Source organism: Micropterus salmoides, unplaced genomic scaffold, assembly GCF_014851395.1.
Source record: "Micropterus salmoides isolate LMB-PRFRI ecotype aquatic unplaced genomic scaffold, ASM1485139v1 Ms_hic_scaffold_12, whole genome shotgun sequence".
Taxonomy (NCBI): Eukaryota; Metazoa; Chordata; class Actinopteri; order Centrarchiformes; family Centrarchidae; genus Micropterus; species Micropterus salmoides.
Window position 1 is genome coordinate 22,161,629 of NW_024040263.1, and position 23,780 is coordinate 22,185,408.

Consider the following 23,780-nt stretch of genomic DNA (forward strand, 5'->3'; position numbering starts at 1 on the left):
AATGACTTCCATAACTCTGGCTTCTTTACCTGCCAAACTCCAGGCAGCATGAGAGAAACACTGGACTCTGGACGAGCCAGTTTAGCGGCACTGATGACGAGCTTTGTGAGCCTGAGCCAAGTACTTTTCTTTGAAAAGCTGAGCAGCTTTAAAAGTGGGTAGCGCTATGCAAAATCAACTGTAACGTGCAGATTTCCTTTCTTTCTGTCACACACACAATACATTTACATCAAAGATCACCAAGGAGAGTGGGACCTCAAATGCCCCATTGTGTTGGCTGGATATAGCACGCATTACATGCATAGTGGAATGTCAAGCAGTGATCAGTGCAGCCTCACGGCAGGGAACAACTGAACTGAATCATGATATTGTGGTCCTACTTGAAAGCAGAGCCACACCATGACCGTCTCTGTCCTCAGCTGAGCTGTGTCACTGCACTAAAAGTAATTGGCTTAACATTTGTGGTCAGGCGGAAACTGCAGAGAAAGCAACATTTATAAAAGTCTCCCTATGCTCTACTTTTAGTACTTCTGTAGGTCCTGTATAAGATAGCCTCTGTGGTTTGGAGTCTTGCCTCACTCCCATGAAACTTCTTTCTGTTCCACACTTCTTTACCAAGGCTACTATCTCTACCCTTAATTGCTATAAATATATTGATAAAGGGTTCAGTTAGCTTGAAACAAGCATGTGTGTGTGTGACATGTTGTCTGACCTTATCTTAAGGTAAAAGCGTTTCTATCTGATCAGAACAGCCACACTCGACTGAGGCGGCAAAAGGTCTGCCAGCATATCCTCCTCTGGTTGCACCCGCTGCCTCACCAACCTCTCTTCAAGAATTCTGTTTGTCTGCTTTTCAGATTGTGGGACGTTTCAGAAGTACTTCTCTGTGATCTTCATTAAAAGGTTTCCACTGGCATATCAGTAGAAGGCTTTAATTATAAAGCAACAGGAGCTCTCAGTACAGTTGAGTTGCAGATATTCCAACCATATGAAAATTCAGCCTAAGTGTGAGCACACAATTGTTCATAAATCTGCAGTGACAGAGGTCCCATAGAGGCTCACTCTCAGGTGGGAAAACTCTTGTTGGGAGTGTATTTTTATGAGGCAATGACCCAGGTCAAACTCTACTGACCTGACATGAGAGTAAAATAGCTGGTGAAGATCTCTGGCAAAGGTCAAAGCAGAGCCATAAATCTGTAGAATTACTCTTTTCACAGTAAATAATTTAAGAAATACAGCACCAGGTTCAGAAGTAAGCAGTCCATTGTAGACTATGGTGATCCAATTCCTTACTCACCTTACTCAACTTTTAATATGATTTGTAATGAATTTGTAGATTGATTGTCCATTTTGTTCATTAATATCAGTTTTTAATTTTATGAATCCTTGGTTCACTACATTGATCAAATCAAACATAAGGGCTGCATTACATCTCACACAGTTTTGTCCTGCCTGGCCTCCTCTTCACCTTCATTATCAGGCCATTACGAAATCAGACAATGTGTTTTATTGCAGATGTGTCAGCGGTGGGGAACACCCAGCCCACTGGCAGAACCATGGTTTAGATTTCTGACCTCCTCAGTTGTGTTTTTCTTTCCCTGTCAACACGGGACCAGCTGCGGAGGAAATGACAATATGACGGGAAAACAATAGTGATTAATAACATCTCTGCCCACCTACTCACACTCCCATCTTGCTCACTAATTTCTCCCTTCATGTATCCCAGACTGATCTTTTTCTGTACATGTGGCATGTTTGACCTCGCACCCCACTTCTCAATCTGCAGGGTTTCAACCCTTGACCCGTGAAATTGACACGTCACTGGATGAATTTACAAAGAATGGATTGAGGCAGCTGATAGCCCCATGAATTGTGCATCACTTGCAACTGTCTGCCCCGTCTCAAGGTCCGATTCACAAAAGACGTTGTGGAGTGCACATTGGCCTTGTTTTGTATCTGTTAAATGTTCATTTGCAGTTGTCTGTAGTGGCCCTAGTAACATTTAAAGTGTAGCATATCACACAACATAATGAAGCAACACTTGATGCACTATTGCTTGGTCTGGCTACGATCACTGCTGCCACGATCACTGTAAAGTCTGGGTGTGACAACCCTTATAAATGCGCTTCAGTTGGCACCAACCCTCCGAAGACGCTGGAGGGTTGTCTAATTTGTGCAGGTTCAGCGTCCGCAAAAGCCACGCAATCGTTTTGTGAAGTCACCCCTTAATCTTGCACAAACCCAGGAAGCTCACACACTTGCAGATTAAGTTTCTCCCCTCCTTTCCCTCTTAGGACCCGTCCTCTCTCATGCGCAAGGAATCTGGGCTGTGTTCTGCAACTTCAAGCCCACAGTGATTAGCAGGCCTTGGGGAATGGACCCACAGAACTCCCCCAAACTTGTAATGTTAGAGGTTTATGGCTGAACACAATCAAGAGATGCGTCAGTTCTTCTTTCGTAGCTCTTTTATAAATCAACAGTTGATGTATTTCTTCTATTTCTCTCATTTTATCCATTTACATTCCCTTTTTTGAAGCACAAAAAAGGTACAAACCACAAAGAGTATAGAATTATCATGACAACATAAACTAGTCTTCACCTAGCTGTAATCCAGTTTGTGTGACAAATGTAGGAGGAAAGGAAGCTTCTTCTTACAGCTGAGGTATATGTTCAAGATTAACAGCATTCACAGATAAAGAAAGAGAATAAATGTTGGAAATGAAACACGGACAATAAGGGCTGCCTATCATGTCTACACATAGCAAAATTAATTGCATAAACTCATTAAATGAAAACTTCAAAAGGTCATAAACCTATTCTTCTTCTTACTACGACTAGGCATCCAGAGCTTAAACCTTCACCTTCTATATTCACATGACTGAAAATTCAATGCAATACAGCCTGCTGAGAGTAAAACGCAGTGGTAAACTGCCAGTATTTTCCCAATAACACTTCACATGCCTATCTTGCATGATGTCTCTATGCCACTGACACACATTCCAGCACCTGTTTGCCCCTGGTCATTTGGGGGAGAATGACTGGTAAAAAGGCCACGGCTGTTGTAAAAGACAATCTGCTTTAGTAACTAGGTTTGGTTATAGGCAAACATCAAACCACAGCTTGTTCCAGCAATGAGATCTTCAGCTTTACTGTGATGCAATTCCCTTGATGGGAGGTGTGGGACGTCAAACTGGAGTCCCTCCTCACTGAGCTCTACTCAAATGTCCACGTCTGGATAGGAGAAACCCCATCGTGACTTCATAAATTACTTCCAGGTTTTGGTTAAGAAGGAGGGAGGGAAGGACAAAAGACATGATAGTAAGAAAAAAAAGAAGGAAGAGAAAGAGATTTAAGGGGAAATTGGGAGGCTGTGTGCTCAGCCTCCTCACCACCACAGTCAATATTTGCCAGGACAGAAACACTTCCCACTGAATGATGAAGTCATTGTTTTGCAGTGTATCCCAGGGGTCTACTGCAATTGTTTATATGTGTTTGTGCTGGTCGGTTGGTATGATTCTTAGTTATTTCCAAAGTGACAAGGCGAGGACGAGTAAAGCAATATCCTCCTTCCTGTGTGCTCAAGTATTCCTTTTACAATCCCTCAACCTGCCAGACATCACAATACACACAGCTGTAAATCCCTGCAGACTAATGCCACATCTGGAACAAACTGACAATTTGTCAAAAAAGTTCTCCCTTTTCTTTGTGATACTCACGTTCCTCTCAGAGCTCAAAGTACAGGTCAGGATGCTGCTTTTCTTTCTTTCTTACCTTACAAAGCAGAAAGCAGGATTTCAAAAGGATCTGCTATTGAAGACATTATCCCAGGGAATAGATAAATTAGCACTTATTACCTTGCATTTATTAGCCATTATAGTGAAAGTTAATGGGCCCTTAAACATTACAATAAAAAAAACTCATAAAACACCTTTCAAATGGTTTGTTACCTTTCCCCCCCACTTACCACCAATACCGAAAAACCAAGAATGGCTTCAGTTTGATGCTGAGTTGTGGTTTCTTACTCAACTAGCTTGCATCAGCATTCCTAACTAATGAAGGCTGATGCCAGTTTTATACAAACAAAAACCCTGAAATCCCCCCTTCAAACAGCTGAATTAGTGCAAGACACATGATAGTCCCTGTGACTCAGCACTAGTCTGCTATTACCACTGCCAAGACAGGGAGGGAAACTGTCCTAGAAACGCTGCTTTTGAGATGCAAAAAACACACTACATCTGCAGATAAAAAAAATGTATCACAGGTACAAAGCTGAACAACAACTTAAGGTCTAACAATCAAGTGCAGTGAAGGAGTGATTTTTATATATGGGGATAAAACAGTGAAAGTAAATGACATGAGCCCAAAAGGAACTTAAGCAACTAAAGGTTGGTCATTAGTGCGGGGGATAAATGTCCTATTGCACCGTGTCCCCAAGGCCTGAGTCATCTGGTGGTTTTGGTGATTAATGCCCAATATTTAATTTGGTGGAAACCTTTACTCATAGTGTATTGCAATATTCAGTAACGGACCCAGACTGTAAGAGTAATATTTACCAGGTCAGAAACTATATTAACTCTTTATTGATCACCTACAGATAAGATATAACTTTATCAATCGCCTGGGACCCATCGCATGGGTTGTGCTGGACTCAATCCGGCAACCCACTGGTTTCCAAGCCAAGTCCTATCAGACTGAGCTAATGCCACCTCTACAGAAAAAGGTGAATATAGATTCTCTCTTCTTCTTGTACAAATAAATGTGACATCCAATATTAGTGACAAGTCATGAGAGAAACATGTCAGCAGGTCCTGCCACTTGGTGAAGACAGGTTCTGCAAAGCTTTCCTATGAACTCTAACCTGACCAGATGAGTCTACAAAAAGTGCTGGGAGAAGTTCAACACCCTACAAGCTTCAACTGGGACTGGTGTTAGACCCATCTAACCACTGCTTAGCAAGCAGTAGAGCAAGACAGTGCCAGACATTTAGCTGATATTAATATTCAGAAGAACATTCAATATATATAGTGAGATCACTTTCTGTCCCTCATTTCCCTCTCAGACATAAATCCAACATTAACTGTAGCAAGAGGACAGATACTCAGCACGGTGGTCCAGTGGAGAGCACTGTGGACTCACAGCAAGAAGGTTCTGGGTTCGAACTTCTGTCCAAGTGCTCCAGTTTACCCCACCATCAAAAACATGTTAGGTTAAATCCTGTTTGGCTGACCTCTGCTCCTAGTACTTTGGATGGGTTAAATGTGAATAAATTATTCTAGGCATTGTACTATGTATGTGACAATAAACCTGATTTGATTTGACTCAGTGACCAAACAACAACCACAGTCCCTTTTTTTGTTTCCCTTTTGGCATTTCCAAGAATCAGATTAAGTAACATAGTTAAACCATCTGTGGGAGAGAACAATGAGTCACTCAGGCTATGTCAACAAAACACAAGATATGAATTTGTCTGTAGGAAATTGAGGATCAGTTAGCCGTATCCATGGAAAAATCAAACTTTTGAAGACTTCAGTGTTTACAAAATAAAATTACCCTGACTGTAAAAAATGTCCTCCATTTTGACAATACTGGTTCAAAGATGACATGCTCTTGCTTTGCTTTCTGCAAAGAAACCTGATCACAATGAGTCTGGGCCACTGCGTGTGCACCTGCATTAACGCTGAAATGTGTGCAGTCCTTTGTCAAAGCTCACATCTAAGCCCCTTAAACAGACCCAGCCCAAATACATTTGGTTTAACTTAGAGCTGGACGGCAATGTTCAATCAGACCCAAATCACAATCATCAAAAAGAAACAAAAAAAAGCTCAGAGCTTTCATCAGCCAAAAACTAACAGCAAGGATTTCTTTGCCTGGTGGGCCAACAGGTGACGCTCCACAGAGTTTATCGAGAGTGCACTTTCATGTTAATAATTAATCACAAATTAGTAAATATACATACCGTATATATACAGTTTATACAAACTCAGACACATGAACAACACACACACAGTTTGGTTGGGGATGACTTTCTTGAAAACAAAATTAAATGCAGCAGACTCGGACAGCTGGAAACCATGCTGTATGACATAATCACAGGCAGGCTCGCCAAGCTATTTACCCCCCCCCCCCCCCAGTGATTTACAATACAAGTTAGAAAGAAGAGTAACACCCATTTCTTGGACGATAATACAACCCCTTCCTGTCTCTTTCTAAAACACACACTAATTCAAGCACATGCGCGCGCACACACACACACACACACGGTCTATCATCCCTCCTAAAGTGGAAACATAAGGAGAGGAACTGGAGAGGTGCTGGGGTCACTGAGGTTGATTGAGACGCAGGGACAATACTTCACCATCGCAGCACTCAGTGTTCATCTCCTCAGCCTCAGCGTGGGGGGAGAAGTAACTTCTTTTGGCTACTTTTACAATGTTATTGAAGTACATGTCCAAGGTTGAAGTGCAATAAGTCACATGTAACAGTGAGAAATCTGTCTTAATTTACCACAAAGATATATTTTAAAACCTTGACCCGAGAGCAGGCATGTGGTGTTGAATTCAGATGGATACACAAATGCCTCGGGAGAGGAAATCAAGGCCAGCATGTGTGCAAATCATTCGGCCTGAAGCAGCAATATTTTCTTCAAGGGCCCCGGCACACAAAGTCATTCCTGAAACAATGAGAAAACCTCAGCAAATGGCCAAAAGATGAAGACCAAACAAAGCTTGTTGCAAGGGCCCTGTTTTATTACTTCTCTGCAAAAGAACCCTGGACAAATATTTGATTAGGGATTTCAGGATTCATTAGAGGGCCGAGGCCATCACCATGGCATCGAGTGCCATGGAGACAGGATGTGCACGAAGAGTATACGTCTCCCCTACAGAGCTGAATCTCAAGGTAGGATATCCTAAACTTTGGTGAAACATTGGCAAAGCAAGACTTTTAGCAACTAAAATTGCACATGAAATTACTATTTGAGGCATTTTGAGCACAACATCTAGAAAATCAGTTCACAATTCACCAAAAACCTGCAATCTATAATGTGACTGAAATCTCCTTTTCAGATTTACCATTATGCAATCCTATATTAGACTGCTAAAATCAAAGTTCTCAGAGGACCTCTAGTTTAAAGTAATATGTACCTTGGTGAAGACAAAAGGAAAAGGGATGAAACAACAGAGGAGGACAGTGTTTGCATAACGTGTGAGGAAGTCACTGCCTTCGGGAGGCAGCCCCATGGACGCAGGTGTAACTTATGAGAAGCCATCAGACTTCATTAATTCAGCACTGAGAAGATGAACTTGACAGCAAGTCAGACTTTATTTGCCAATGGCTTTGAAAATATATTTGGTGTTTATCAGGAGGAACAATTAGATGACAAGGAGTGAGAAAACCCCAAAAAGTGCGGTTTCTCAACAAATACACACTTTGGCTATGAACTGTAAACGTAAATGTGTTCATTCTCTATGGGCATGACACTGCCATGGTCTTATAGCAGAAAGATTTGGTGTAGGTTTACGTTTTACCCCAATCCAAAACCAATTGCAGCACAAACAAAATTCATTCTGCACTCTAATCTGAAGCATGATTACATTTCGCTGCCAGACAAAATTTCTGTGATGGTTTATCTGTAGATAAATATAAAAAAGTACAAAATGGTCCATAACCCCGAGGCCTGGAATGCAAATCAGTGATCACGCAAAACACCTCAAGGGATATAAAACTGGATAAAGTGAAGCGAGTGAAAGCAGCAAATTCAGCGCTGGCAAATAAATAACATGAGCAAGGAGGAACTAAACCACAGACTTTCCCCATCAGTCAGTCAGTTATCCAACCATGAAAGGGGGCCTTTCATGGGAACACTGAGAAAACAACAGGCAGAAATAGAAATGAGCAGCTCCTAACAGCTCCTTATCACTGCACAGTCAATGGTAAACAGACACCTATGAAAAGATCGACTAAAGCACCGAATCACTCCTCCTTTCCCTTAGGCGTAAAATACAGGATAGGAGCCACAAGACGGGAAGAAACATCAACAAACATTTAAGACTCTTAAATAACAAATGGAGGACTAAATACAGGTAATAGCCCATCTCTTCTCAATGCATAAAACCCAGCCCCACATATGAACATTCCCCCCGCAAACAACCTACTAAGCATGCTGACACTTGAGAGGGCGGCACCTCTGTTCTGCACACAGAAAGCCATCTCAGGCCCATTCACAGCTCCCGGCTCTATTCTTCTCCATAGTAAAAGACCAAGTAAAGACCGCAATCTGAAAGGAGAGAACGGGGCCTCTGCTGTTTCATTTAGCATGAAGCAACTAAAGCGGAAAGTCTCCTATTCTCTTCCCAGCTTAGAAGTTTCTCATGTACCCTGAACTTGTGTGCATGAGACTCCAACAAAAAAAAAATCCATGCCTCAGGTTGAAAACATGCATGGGTTTCACAGATTAATATTCTTTTCCTCTGTACTGTCAGCTGAACTGCACAGAGGCAACAAGGGTAGACAGCAGTCAGATAGCAGCCCTGATGGTGGAGAACACAGCATCCATTATATCAGTCATAGAACACACATGCGCGCACACACACACACACGCGTACACACACCCCGTACCAATCAAGTAGCATTGTAAAGAAACTGCTCTACAAACCTGCTGGATAGCCTATTAGAGAGAACTGCTGCCTCCGAAGCTTCCTCTTCACCAGACAGTTGGGATCCACCTGCACTGCAGCGAGTCCTCTGCTTGTCCCGCTCGCTCTCTCCCTCTCTCTCACTCGCTCTCTCTCTAACACGCCTCTCCCATTGTAGCTCAACGCAGTGTAAAACTGTTGCGCCGGCTGCCCTTTTTCCTTTATGCTCCTCCTACAGTATCTCCCTTGTTCCCCCTCCTTCCCCACTGAAGCAGGAGCCAGTCTGCTGTATCTGGTTCTGTGCAGTGGGCAACACTGATCAAAAACACAACTTATCCACTGCATGAGCTGCAGAGGGCTAGCCAGCATGCAGAGAGGGGGAAAGGGTGCTGATGGTGCTGCAGGGTTGAAGGGGGAGGGTAAAAGCTGATTTAAATTCACGCACATGCACACACACACACACAGGAGTTAGATGACAGGGTCTTTTCCCCTCAGGGTGCTTCTGTGACCTTTTGTGAAAAAGACCTTCAAAGATTTTTTCTGCCATTCCTTCTTTCAAAATGTTTTATTCATTGGCCCAGACTTGAGGGCAAAGGGAGGACGCAAGGAAATTAAAAGTGAAAGTTTTCAGAATAAGAACACTATTTATTCCCTCCATCTCTGTTCTGTAATTCTTTCCCTCCTTCCATTCCGGCTCAGCTTCCTTAAGCTTACTTATACATCTCCTTTCTTTTTAGATCAAACTTTTAAATTTCTCCTATACTTGCACAAAAAATGCCACAGCTCCTTTCAGTTAAGTTTGACAAGAGAACCTACTTTCCCTCCACCAAAAAGGGCCCCTCCCTCCCCATTACTCCTCCAAAAGACATCCAGAACTTTCCCTGATAGCAACTTAACAACCTCCTCATGTGAGGAATCTCCATCCACACAAAAGAGTTTGAGGAGGAGAATTTGACCAAAACAAAGAAAGGAGGGAGGTGCTGGGCTAGTATTTAGAAACTGGGAAATTTGCAAGAAACATCAAGACTCCACAAAAATATTTTATGAGCTTTTTATGAGAAATTTCAGAATATGTAGGTATGCCAAAACATCCTTTTAAAGACTGGTTAGACATTTTGGGAAATATGCTTCTTCATTGTCTTGCTGAGAGTGAGGTAAGAAGATTGATCACTTTCATACCCTTATGTTAAATATCAAGTGAGAGCCAGCAGGCGGCTAGCTTAGCTTAGCATAAAGAGGGATTCTGCTTTCTTATAGCATTGCGTTTTAAATTTTTTTTGCACAGATTTAACGTGTTAATTAGTGAGCTAGGTGCTAAAGAGGTGAGTTTCGTTAACTTTGGACAGAGCCAGGTTAGCCTTCCCCCTGTTAAGCCTGATTTATACTCCTGCGTAGGGTTTACGTGCGTAGCTACGCCGTAGGCATTTATACTTGTGCGTCCGTCAATCTGCAATTACCCCCCCAAACACTAGTCGGCAGTAGCGCTACAGTGTCCACTGTGTTGACTTAGCCGGCCGAGCAGGCTAACTTCTGGTTTAGCCCTCCGCTAACGTGAATGGGGGTAAAATTGTAAACGTGCGGCTGGTGTAGCCTTTTCAAATGTTATTGACCTAGTGGATCATATTCTGATAGTGAAACGAGTAAAAGTTACTTCAAAGCACAGGTACTTCCTGTCGGCTCTGAGGCATTGCGAGGCTACCCAGCCGACCAATCACAGAGCTTATGGTCCGCGTCGACTCAACCTGTAGTTACATTTTTGAAGAGGTGCGCGTCAGGTTACGGTGACTTCACACTGATCAGGCTGCCCATGCAGAGTTCAACTGAGGATACATCTTCACATTTCTTCCCTCCACACGTCCATGTACCCTAACAAACATGTCTGCATTAAGCATGTAGACTAGAAAAAGCCCATTTTAAAATTGAGATAAATAATTTTCAAATATGCCAGATTTCTCAGAACTCTGTTCAGAAGAATTAGGATGGACCTCAACATACATTTAACTTCCCTCCTGTAAAGGCAAATTATTGGGTGTGTGTAATTTATGGTCAGTCAGAGCAACAAACAAATGTCAAATGAATTTTTAATTGCTGCTTCCTCGAAGACGCTTCCATTTTGAGGGTAAAAGCGCAGCTTTATTGCTGACTGTCACAGAAACAAGGCAGACAATAATTATAGGAAGCAAAAATACATGCTACTGTCCAAAGCCGGCAGAAGAAGCAAGTGAGCCAGCTGAGTCTAAATCAATTCGGAATCAATTATTCAAGCTAAGAGAGGGGGATTACGGGGAGACACACTCAGGCCAAGCTTCTGTATACCCAGCTGTCAATCACTAAGTGGCAGGGATTCCCTGCTTACTCTACTTGTCTGTGCGGTGAGTGTGGTTTTATATTTGTGAAACTACGTCTAGGACGAGAGGATCAGTCCCTCATCAGGGCTGAAAGCAGTGAATCTCCCACACTGGAAACTATTTAGCTGTGGTGTGTTGAAGCTGCACTGAAATAAACGGCATCCCCAGTGTTGTTGGGAATAATTTGTAATTGACAGCTAATGGCTCATGTTTGCAGAAAAACCTCAAACATGCATAGTCTTGCATTGTCTTATGACGCTATAAGTCTTACTTACTGATGGTAAGATGCTGCATATAAAAACATCTCACACATGCATTTACTAAACAGCACATTAAAACACAATAACCAGCACCACATCCACTCTTGCAGTGTCCCTCCAGCTCTGGCAGACTGCGTATACCTGTCCCAGAATAAACCTTGCCCTCTGGCCTCCCACAGCATAGCCAGAGCTGGATGCTTGGTCTAACATTAGCACATATTTAAGTCAAAGGTTCAGGGGCCCGGCAGTCTCCATGGGTTAAAAAGGGAAGCACGTCTTGATTATTTATGAGCGGTATTGCTAGTTGTAACTTTCTACAATACCTTCAGGAGAAGAGGGAGGAAGATGGAGCAGTGCACTTTGCAAATGTCAGATGGTGTGTGCATACTGTACGTTAATAAGCACTCATAGGTAGGTAATTATACAGTTCAAGTAGAGAAGGTTGAGCTTTAAGTCAGTATAAAGTTGTAAATCTATGCTGGTTGGTAATGCTATGTGTGTACAGATGATTTGTGCATAACAGAGTAAGCTTCATACATTATAAATCATCAAATTGTTAAGTACTTGTCTATTAGTATCCTTCCATTAATAGATCATGACATAATATTGCTCCACTCAGCAGCTGGGCAGCGGCATGTGTTCACATATATGTGTATGAGCAGATTGGACTTCAGAAACTGAAACCTATGGCTTTAAGACCATGTCCCCCCTTAGGACAGACTGGTTGCAGCAAGTTAATCTCTGAGCATGAAAATGTATCAACACAACAACAGTGTTTTTAGATGTAGACGTATTCCAGACAGAGTTTTTAATAATTTGGGCTTTTGTTTTGCATTTGGCCATGTTCATGTTGACATTAATTTTAATTTGCCATTTGTTGAATCTAGAGCCACCACATGTGAAAAATATGTGGCTTTTCCTAATCAAAGACAACTAAGTGCACAGCCCGGAGCAGTAGAAAAAGCCATACCCACAAAACTGTGGCGCCAGCATGAATAAAACAACAATACAACAGTGGTACAAAATGTACCTAAAAATCTGATCAAGTGGGTAAAAAAGGTCTCTGCCTAGAATCAAACTGCGCAGAGTGAATAAACCCTTTATACTCCCTGCAAACACGAGAGGATAGCAAAGCAAGGTAACTGCTGACGCAAGCTCAAATCCCCGGAAAAACCCAGAGGAAGTGTTAAGATTCACCTGCAGCAGTTTGCAGTGGCCTACGTCCAGCATTGGAAATAAAGCATGCATGTGGAGCAGAGTGAAGCTGATGCAGGAGGACCTATACAGCCCCCTACACAGTGACGGACTGTCCTTTTTGTAAAGAAATATGAGCAATACGTTGTCAAATTGTACAGATAATGCAGAAAGGATATGTGGCAGCCACAGTGGAGAGTGTTGTGTGTGTGCGCATCTTAACCTCTTTCAGGAGTCTATAAGGTTTCTTATTTCATAGCTCTACTTGTTGACAGAATATAACATTTAATAAGTATTTCATGGGTATGTGTCATACTTTAAAGTAACTAAACATGACAAAATGGCCCCAGGCACTCCACTTTATTAATCATCCAGATTTATTTGTCCTTGTTTATTCACAGAATGTGGTCGAGTCCTGGGTCGAGTCCTGAGGCGACCCCCCTCACAGTGTGGGTGTGGAGACTCTTGACCTATTTGCAATGGGGAGGGGTTTTCTCTTTAATTCCCCATGTTGACTGTAACACTATATGACAGAGGTAAACATGATGTTTCAACTAATGAGCCCAGCACAAGGTCAGGGGGTGCTCATTATGGTAAAAATTCACACTGTGACAGGGACTTAAACTTCATCATGTGACAGTTACAACTTTTCTCTGGGTTAACTTAAATTTAATAATGCAATTCTTAAACAGCAGCAACAACAACAATTACTCAATCGCAAAAAAAAAAAAAATACTCATGTTGGTGGCTTAATAATAATGATGTCAGGATTAGCAAAAGCAAAAAAGTCATCTACCTACAACAGACCATAAAAACTACAGAATTCAACCTACTCTCCCAGTGCGGTCCAGAGGGAGCAGTTAAGACATGAAGTAAATCTCACAAATATCCAAGGGGGGTTTTGGGCTGCAAGAGCCGCTCATCGACAGGAGGCCTGGGCTTTAAGTCTGCCTGGCTCCAGTGGAGACAGCGAGGGAAAGATCCAGACAAACACAGCTCGCTGCCAAGCATAGTTACTTACAACACCCACTCCACTCCACTCCACTGCACATTTCCACTGCTGGTTGCCAGATTCAGTAATGATGATATTAGATAAAAACAACCTCCTTTGAATACACAAAAAAACAAACAAACAAAAAAAATTATATATATCCAGCCGAGCAAATGAGATTAATTTGGGATGAGTTGTTGGAAGGAAAAGGGTTTGGAGTGTTTTAATGTATTAAGACAGAATGACTGAAGAGTGTAAATATTTTTGAATCATTGCATGGCTTCATTGTGAATAATGACATGTAATGGTGGCTGTCAGAACCCTCTAAATTTTGGACGTTTGGTATGTGCAGCTAGTAAAATAAAGCAGAATAATGTTTTGATGTTGCACTTTTATGACAGCTATAATGAAATTCTCTATAATATATGTCGATAATCTAAGCAGAGCCTCTCCACAAAGGAGGTCGTAAATAATTTGTAGTGCTGTTTATTACCTGCTTGGTGCTCAACACACTACTCAGCACACGAAACACCAACAAGTATTTTGGGGAGAACTTTTTCTTTAAGAGTGACCTGACCATTGTCAGGTCGTGTCAGACTTCAACTGCAGAGTGCTGAGCTATAACACTCCCGTCTCCTCGTCCTCCCTTTACTGCAAGTCCATTTTTTCCTCTAGTGTCATGAGGAGACTTTAATGAATCAGCCTATTGAGCCTGGCAGAACTGTGCACAGGCTTGACACGGCCAAAGTGTGTATGCGTGTCTGTGTGTGTGAGAGTGAAAGAGAGAGAGCGTGTGTGTGTACTGCGATCTAACTTTCCCAGCCTCCCAGAACACAAAGCTGTCGTTTGTAGCCTCTCTGCACTACAAAAGCCCCACAGGCCACCAGAGCTGAAAATGAATGTGTGTGAGTAAGTGTGCCTTCCACTGTAGGTCTATATGGTTGTATATGCTTGTGCATGTGTGCTTGACTAAATACATGCACATGTATGTTAATGAGCAAAATAATCAGCTGCAGCTTTTATGTATATATTTATTTACGTGTGTGTACATGCGCGTGTCTGTGTGGTCAAGATGTGGTCACATACACCCAAAGCTGCATTTTACTGGGATGCGCCTAATGATTACAAGACAACATCATATGGCACAGAACACAAACTGAACCACCAAACCACGGCACGCAGACAGACAGCCAATAAAGCTAAAGATATACGGCCGCTGCAACAAGACCAGAACTCTGTCTTAGATTTGAACACAACTCCAAAGAGAGGCCAACAAATCATATCAAATACGGTTGTAAAACACAAAGCAAATACAGTACATGCGCAATAAGGCATAGAAAAAAACACTGAGGGTGACCGAAGAGACAGCTGTTAAACTAACACCCATTCTGATTATAATTAAAACAGTTTATAACTACAAATCAGTGAGTGTCAAGACCCTTTTTGATTAATATCAATGCACATGGTGTGTGTGTGCGTCCCTCCAGTCCTACAGAGAGAGAGGTCGAGCATGAACGTGACCTTTTCCACATTCATCTGACTAACCGTGCTGTCATCTTTCTAATAGTGACTGAAATAAATTACACAAAACAAAAATATAAAAGTTAAATAGTGACATTACTTTTATTCGTTTACATTTGAAAACACTTATTCAATACCTCAATAAATTTGACACAATGTAAAAGATGAACAAGAACAAACTTGTAATAAGCTCAACCTCTCTCATGCTGGAGGGCTGGGTTGAACATCATTATACCATTATCCATGTCAGATGTGCCCAGCCATTTATGATTTACACCAAAGACTCTCCCTGAAAGTCCAAGAACTGCACAACTTATTATTATATTATCGTTTCACCCTCTATAAAAATCCATCACTTTGGATGTCTACAGTCTTTCTATGTTTCTGTATCGCAGCCTGTATCCACCAACAGCTGGCCATCTCTCATCTCAAAACCCGCTTTGGCCTGCAGATTCGCCCAGTAGTCTCTAAACCAAAGCCAGCTTAGCATGTGTGTTGGCTTGTCTTTAATAAGTGAGTGAGTGGCGAAGACATGTCTGACTCAGTTTGTATCAGGGAAAGAGAAAAAGAGATACATACAGTATGTGTATAATAGGAGTTCAGGATGAGTCTTTAAACGCACCAGAAAGTATCATGTATGCACTTAAAATAATCATTTTAAACCACACAGTTCAAAAAAACTAAATTTATGTTTCAAATTGCAGTGCATTGTTAGTGGAAAAAAGAACCTGATCTCTAATAAAGGCTCAAGTTAGTGTAAGTTATGGTCTGGCTACTCTCTGTCTAACACTGAATACGTTTTAAATAGACAGAAGTATCAGTCTGTGTGTATGCCTCTACTTTTAATTGTCATGTACTAAACTACAAATGAAATAACTTAAAGTGTATTGATTTGTTGGCATACTTTCTTTATCAGCTTATCTTGGCTTTATAATAGTATTAAGCCAATATCTCATCCTGTAGGGATGTATATCTGAAAAGTATCACCTGTAAGACTTTTACTAAAATGCAGATTGATATGGGTATCAGTCGCTGTATGGAAAAATATGAGCTTCTCACAAACCACATTGGTGCACCCGTGACTGAAAATCAAGGTACTTTCAACTGGCAAAGGAATTTCCATCATCACTGATCCCTGATGAATTTACCAAACTCCACTATGTATGTGTGTTTACACAGAGACAATTATGTGGGCTGTTTTGTGTAGTTTGGACCAGCCGGGAGATAAAAGGCCAGACAGATGGGAGAAGAGAAAGCAAGCGGCCAGCAACAGCGCCAAGTCAAACCAGCGTCTAACTTCACCAAGTAGTTATCTGTGGGGATGGAAGCCTGAAGCTACACTTTGACTGGAGGGTAACATGTTTGTGTCTCCAGACCAGCTGGGGCATCTGGGTAATGGAAATTAAGGAGTGGGAATACAGTTGTCTGATGTCTGTTGTCCAATTAGCAATTTTTCCATATTTATTTTGCTGAGGGAAAAAAAATATTTTACATAATTTTACTTATGCATATTTGTTGAAAAAATATTTTATCATAATTGTTTTGAATGTTTTACCTCAGATTTGTGAACTGAGCCATTGTTTGGCATCAAGTGTTTGTTGTGACCATAAAGAATAGTTTAAAACCACAATTAACCATCTGGTTTCTTCAACTTTCACTCAGTTGCAAAAAACAGCCTTTAAACTTCAAAGACATAATGATATGACATTTGTTTTATTGTGATAACATTTTTTACCATATGTACATGACACCCAGCCCTACTTTTTTCTTTCTATATTTAAGTATGCAATGCTTTGTATTAATAAGAGCCTGTTATTTGATGTTCTTTCTTATGCCCCCTCTTGATACCATCACCTCTTCCAAACAAAAGGCAATTTATTATGAATTTTTGCTTCACAAAACGCAGGCAGGCAGATCCCAACAAGACATTTCGGTAAAAACTCACTACAAATGGCATTCCAACCAGGTGCATAACATCAACAGGGCGAGGCAGCCAGGACTGGGCTGCATGCTGAGGCATTTAACAAAGTCAGAAGATGAGGAGACTTTAACTGAGGGGGGAAAGGGAAGCTGACGTCTCTTTACTGCCCTGCTGAGTAGAGGACAGCTCGTCTTACTGAAGGAGATGTAAAAGAGAAGAGAGAGAGAAGGAAGCAGGAGGATAACAAATGACAAACAGCCACAGACAGAAAAACTGACAGGAGTGTGTACTGGAAGTAGAAGGATAGAAGAGTACTGACTCAGAAATGAGAAATGGAACAGATAAATAAATTTTATCTGTCAAACTTTGACCTTAGCTTCCCTACTCCTGTAAATGGTTTAGCAGTCATGTGGTCTCTTTTCTCCTCTGTCTGTACAACAAGGAAAGTTGAAATAACAAGTTGAGGGCCAAGCAAAAAATACAGACTCTAAACCCTGAGGAATGCCTGTTCCTGTCTTTTTTTTTTCCTACCCCTTGCTGCCTCTTTGTTACCTGGTTACATGGACACCTTGACCACTTTATTGAATGCCAAGTATTTCAACCTCTCTCGCAGTCACGTCATACCGGCTGTCAAGAATGGTTAACAAGAGAGAAAGAAATTATGTTTCAGACATATTACTTACTGCTATAATGAATATTTTTATATTTAGAATGGATGAAATTACTGTTATGTAAACGAGATTACCGGTAGTGACATACCCACAGATAATTATCACTTCCCCTCAACTATATGAAGCATGCTTTTGGTTTTATGGCCCACAACTGTTTCACAGCCTCATTGGGGTCGTTTTCGGCAAAACATTGTACTATACCCGTTTAACACCAAATGGCAGATGCACAACAACAGCCACTAGCTGGTGAACACAACGGAGCAGTTAGCAGCTAAAGAGCTAGATATTTTCGCTCAGGAGGTGGTAGAGACCAAAACAGCCAAGAGAGTGAAAACTGGACTTAATTTGCATTGAATGGTAAGGTTGCTAAGCGTCTGTTCAATGTGTAAAGACACAATTGTTTGCCAAGACAGTCGCCACATCAACTTTGTACAGTAATAATAATATCAATGCACCCAAGTGCCTCACTACCGGGGTCGTGATCCAAGATGGCTGCTCTGACTATCAACAGTTAGTGAAAGCTGTAATTTATACTGTTTATTAGCACTTTATATTAAGCACAGCACTTCGTACACAAAGTGCTGTCCAACTGCTGTCTGTGGTCGTGTTGCTACAGTGTTTAGTATGTATAAGAACAGCGCAATGCCTTTTTTTAATAAACCGGCGTATCAATAGCTAATGTGGCAAGTTGTAAACAATGGCTGGCCAAGCGAGGTTTTCCGACTTGTTAACTGGAACCAAAAGACAGGATGTTGAGGCAGAATAATTTGTTATTTGGTGTGTTGTACTGTATAGTACTAAGAAATAAAAAATGTGCAAATGTTTAATGTTATGTTATTTCTTTTGTTGTGTTCATCATGTGAAAAGGTTTCTGAGGGGGAGAACCACAAGCAACATTACTTATAACCAATTTTTGTAGTATGTTTTGAATTTATCTCACCAGTGTATAGGACTGTGTTGTAGTGTATGTGTTTTTGAGGGCTTGTGTGTCATGTCTGAGGGCAAAGTTTGTTTTTTCAGATTGAATGGTTTTGAGTGGACAGCTTCATTTTGACCCGAAAATAGGACATTTGTGGAATTGGGTAAGAAGTTGTGGATTTGTGTTTAAAGTTTCGAGAAAAAGAGGCATAATTTCAAGAAATGTGTTTAAGCAATCGAGAAAAACTGTAATAGACATGTCAAAAGATCATCATGCTTAATTCAGTTAAATAGTGTGTATTACATCTGAACTCTGCTGTGAGTGCAGGATAAACCAAATCACAGAAAGCACTATGAAACTCATTAAGGGATTACATCAACAGCTGTTAATCCACTTTCTATTGTGCTGTAATTTATAAATGGAGCATTAGGATCTTAGCCAGATGGCTTAGCTGTTGTTTGCACTCTAAATGGCAAACATGTCCAAATCACAAAGCTGTCAGATCCAGTGGGAATCCCATGGCAGAGTCCTTGTTGATAATTACACTGAATCAACTAGTTGGACAGAATTGTGATATTTTTTAAAACAAGATTAGTTATCAACAATAACTGTCTTAGTCTTTAGGTTCAGATCAGTACAGGTAGTAGATGTCAAGTGGATTACTATCGATGGGGGCAAGAGCTTAACGGAGCCAATGACAAAATGTTTAGTCTCACAATCCTCAGTAATTCCTGATGTGTGTGAGGTGATGTTTTGACCTTGTATTTAATTGAACATTTTCCATAATTTTGAAAAACATATTTTATTCTCAGGCCATATTGCCTTGCTTCATTTCAGCCTCTAGTCTGAAATGTAAATGTATGTACTGAGTGTAGTCAGTATCTCTGTAATGTACTCTGTATCCTGATGAAATGTACACGTGGATGCGTGTCATGCAAAGTGTACATTCAACATACCAATCTAAAAATAAAACGCAGTATTATCAGTTACCTGCTAGCCACAGCAGTAATCAGAGACACACACTAATAGTGTTATGAACACACAAACACTCTGAGCAGCTAAACCTGGCAATGCTTCAAATGGTTGCCTGCAGGGATAAAATAGGCAGATATGAGGACAACTGTCGCCTAGCTTGGGCTGCAGTGGGGCTGGGAACCAAAAGCCAGCTCCAATAAGAACTAAATCCAAATTGCCAAAAAGCTCGTACCTATCTGCAAGGACTTGGCTATCTGCCAGGTCCTGTCTACGGCATGCATCAAGCATGCATGGTTAATGTCACAACAGTAGTGAAGATAGGCCTTGATAACCGCTCCAAAGTGCGACTTCACTTTATTAAAGACACTGACAAGTCAAAGTGCCCTGCATGTGGGAATCTAATTAATTGTAAGTCAGGTTACGCATTAAATTCTACCAAATATTTAAGGCAGCACACCGTCGATCTGAAAGAATGTTCGAGCCTGAGTCATCAGCCAGCACTAGAGGCTGGGATAACTCACCCTGATGCACCATTCTCATTGGCAATAAGGAAAAGACAAGTGAAGAGAAAACTGAGGAGTGTCAAATTCCACATCATCACAAGAAAATGTATGTACTGAATGTGAATCATACATTTCTGTTATCTAAACTTTTTTTTTTTAAACCAAACCAAACTAGAACTGAAACTGGGCATCAAAAAGCAGAATCGGAATCTATCAAATTCAAACGATACCCTACCCTAGCCTGCAACAGTACTACGAGAGGTATTTGACACATTATGAGACACGTCAGCAGTCAGAGCTGCATTGGTGTTTTTCCCCTGACCTGGCCAGCCCTGGATCTGGGAGATATGCCAAACTGGGAGTGAGGGGGTGAGATAGATGCTCTTGAAGTATCTGACAGAGAAAGAGGGAGAGTGGGAAGGTAAGATAAGACTGAGACAGTGAGACTTAGGGCCGGATTTACCAACTCCCTGAATAAAGACTACTAAATTGCCTGTGCATTTTAAAATATTGCACGTGTAATTGTAGTACCTGTATTATTGCGTAGATGACAACAGGCGCAAACACAATGGAGATGGGAGTATTTAAATGAGGGTTTTGCATGTCAAGCAGCCACTGCGTAAAAACTTTGGTTTGTTCATTCAGTGTGTCCTGAGTATGTGGGAATCGTATGCACCTGCCCATCCTGCCTAAGACTGCACTAAGTACTTGGGACAGCACACCTGAAAAACTGCTTTGGGAAACCCCAGCAGAAACAGAGTGCTGGAATGACCCATAAGCAAGGAAATGCCAGCAGATCGTGCTTCATCCAGCCAGAGGGAACAATCACTGACTGTCCGCACCGTGGCCTGTCGCTCAGCAATCTCCTGTCCCTGGCCCTGTAAACCCATATACCTACAATGTCACTATTACGAGCAGCACGCTGTGAACAGTTGGTGATCGTTCCCTCTGGATCTCACGGAGGAAAAGTCAGGTCAGCAGCCTAGCTTCCCGCCCAAGCAGCCTAGCTACCCGCAGGTGCCCCAAGTGCCCCAGCAGCCTAGCTACCTGCACAAGCGGCCTCAGCCGCCCCAAGTGCCCAGCAGCTTAGCTTCCCGCCCAAGCGGCCCCAGTTTCCCCAGCAGCCTAGCTACCCGCCAGAGCAGCCTGAGCCACAGGAGCCAGAGGAGCCCCGGCAGCCTCATCCTCAGGTGCTCCAGCTGCCTAGCTTCACGCCCAAGCAGCCTCAGTTTCCCCAGCAGTCCGGCTACCCGCCCAAGCAGCCTGAGCTATCTGCTCCAGCTGCTGCCCCAGCAGCCCCATCCTCCTAGCTCTCTGCCCCATGTCCCCCAGCCCCAGGAGCCCAGTTACCATCTTTCTGGCCTCCTCAGTGGCCCAGCCACCAGCCGCAGGGGGTACATGTGCTACAAACCCCAGTATCCGCAGATCAGTTACTCACCCCTGCAGCTGGAGGTTTCTAAGCAGCCACACTACAATGGCTGGGCAACTGCGACACAAGGAGTTGCCCCTGAAAGGGATACAACTTTGCACTACAACACGAAGATGCATAAAGGACCACCTTCAGCTGACTCATTGTATGACTTGTAAAATTAAAATAAAACATGTGATCTGTAAAAAAAAAAAAAAAAAAGGAAAGAAGTCAGGTCAAAACAAAATTTGCTTTATTGGCATGGATGTTAATACAACAGTATTGCCAAAGCTTAAAAGGAAAATAGATGATGATCCTATTCCACAATTTATTTTGTGTCATGTAATGTGGAGAACTGGTCTTGGTCTCGACTGGTCTCAGCCCCTAAAAGTCTTGGTCTTGTCTCGGTCTCGATAAACTCTGGTCTTGGTCTTGACTTGGTCTCGGTTTGGGCGGTCTTAACTACAACACTAGTTGGAAGTGAACATACTGACACTACAGAGACAGAGAAAATGAAGGAAAAACAGGACAGACAAGACAGGTACAGAGGGGCATTAGGGAGGAAAGAACCACAGAAAGTGAATGAGATGTTAAATATAAAACAGCTCTCTGATGTTCCTCAGAGTAAGGTAGCAGGTACAGCTGCAGCAAATGATATTGTCTCAGTTAAATCTGAGAAGGGAATTTGCCTTAAGGTAGGAACAGTTTCTCAAAAAGTGAATCTATATCTATATCGAGAGTGAGAGTGAGAGAGAGCGAGAGAGAGACAGAGAGAGCGCGCGAGCCCTGTCACCATTTCCTTTACAGGAAAACTTCCAGCACAGTAAAATGTCTGGCCAGAAGGAGTTTGTAAGCTTACCACTGACCAAAGCCATGTCATTTATTCAGAGCTCTCCAAAAAGAGCTTACCATTACTCTCCATTTACCTTTGGTGTCCTTGAGAAAACCAGAGGAGGGTGGAGGCGTTTGGGCAACAGACCAAAACTTCAGTCAACACTATATTTCAGACTTTCTGTTTTATTTCCCATCAACTGTGAGCGTTGGTGTAAAATGATACTCAAAACAGTGCTGTGCTGTTGATGCAATCATCAGTGTTTTAAAAGCTTGAGCAGGAGTTGAAATGGTGCGTGTTGATAGAGAAATTCTTACCTCTCAGGGGACTGCTGGAGTTAACAACGTCTCACCAACTAGGACAAAAACAGACACAAACACATCATTACTTTCTGCATCCAAGTCTTCTGAGGGCTGCTAAAGCCATCCACCAAAACTCTGAGCCATATTAAGTGTCTGAAGTGTAGGAACATGTCACAATTAGAAGCGCACACATTCATTTGCTTAAATATTATTTACTCAATGTGTGTTTTGAAGTCTGTAATACTAGGACGCAAACACAAATTAGGGAATGAGTGAAAAAAAAAACAACATGAAATTAAAGGAGCACTCCACAACAAAGACTACTTCATAGTCTACAGCCTGAAACCTTTTTATTATCCTTGAAAACTTTGTATGCTCTGTAATTCAGCATATTTGACATACTCAAATAGATACATCAAAAAGAAGATATAAACGTTAGCAAACACCTGTAATCTTTATTTTCCACTAGGTGACAGACATGGGCTTTTGTTACTTATACATCCCCGGCATGCCTTAGATATATTTTTCTGCATACACGCCAATTTACAAACCAGCTGCACTATTTTGAGATCCAGCAAACTAACTAACTTTTTTACAAAGGAAATGTTACAGTATGAATTATTTCCAGGAGGAAATCATCTGCAATAATGAATGGACGCCGTCCAAGTGTTCATTATGCTCTCCCTACAGTCTCTTTACTACAGAAACCTCTACAAAGCTCTTAATGGTCAGGCACCATCTTATCTTAAAGAGCTCATAGTACCTTACTACCCCACCAGCACTGCGCTCCCAGAATGCAGGGTTACTTGTGGTTCCTAGAGTCTCCAAAAGTAGACTAGGAGCCAGAGCGTCAGCTATCAAGCTCCTCTCCTGTGGAACCAGGTTCCAGTTTGGGTTCAGGAGGCAACACCATCTCCACATTTAAGAGTAGGCTTAAGACTTTCCTCTTTGATAAGCTTATAGTTAGGGCTGGCTCAGGTGAGTCCTGAACCATCCCTTAGTTATGCTGCTATAGGCCTAGACTGCCGGGGATTTCCCATGATGCACTGAGCTCCTCTCTCCTCTACTTTCTCTCCCTCTGTATGCAACCTTATCCCATTATTGCAGTTTACTAACACAACTTCTCCCTTTCTGGTAGTCTTGTGCTTTCTCGTCCCCGCTCCTCCTATCACTTCCTGCAGTTTTTCTGGCTCTGGAGCTGTGGTCTGGAGCTGTGGCTGCGGGTCACCTGCTGCCCCCGTGTTCCTGCTCGACCCCCTCTACTGCAACGACTATTGTTGCTAGTCTTATTGTTTTATAATC

At 42.0% G+C, this 23,780-nt stretch overlaps 1 protein-coding gene across 3 annotated transcripts in view; it reads right to left on the bottom strand.

Annotated features, from left to right (window-relative positions):
* The window catches only part of add3a (adducin 3 (gamma) a), a 115,799-nt gene that overhangs the window by 65,446 nt on the left and 26,573 nt on the right, over positions 1 to 23,780 (bottom strand). The window contains exon 1 of one of the 3 annotated variants that reach the window (XM_038713966.1): positions 22,494 to 22,531. The exons of 1 other annotated variant lie outside the window; for it this stretch is intronic. The gene's annotated coding sequence lies outside the window, so the exon portion shown is untranslated. Of the gene's footprint in view, positions 1 to 8,653; positions 8,792 to 22,493; positions 22,532 to 23,780 lie in introns of those variants that run through there. One more of the 3 variants, XM_038713967.1, reaches the window with a different exon arrangement.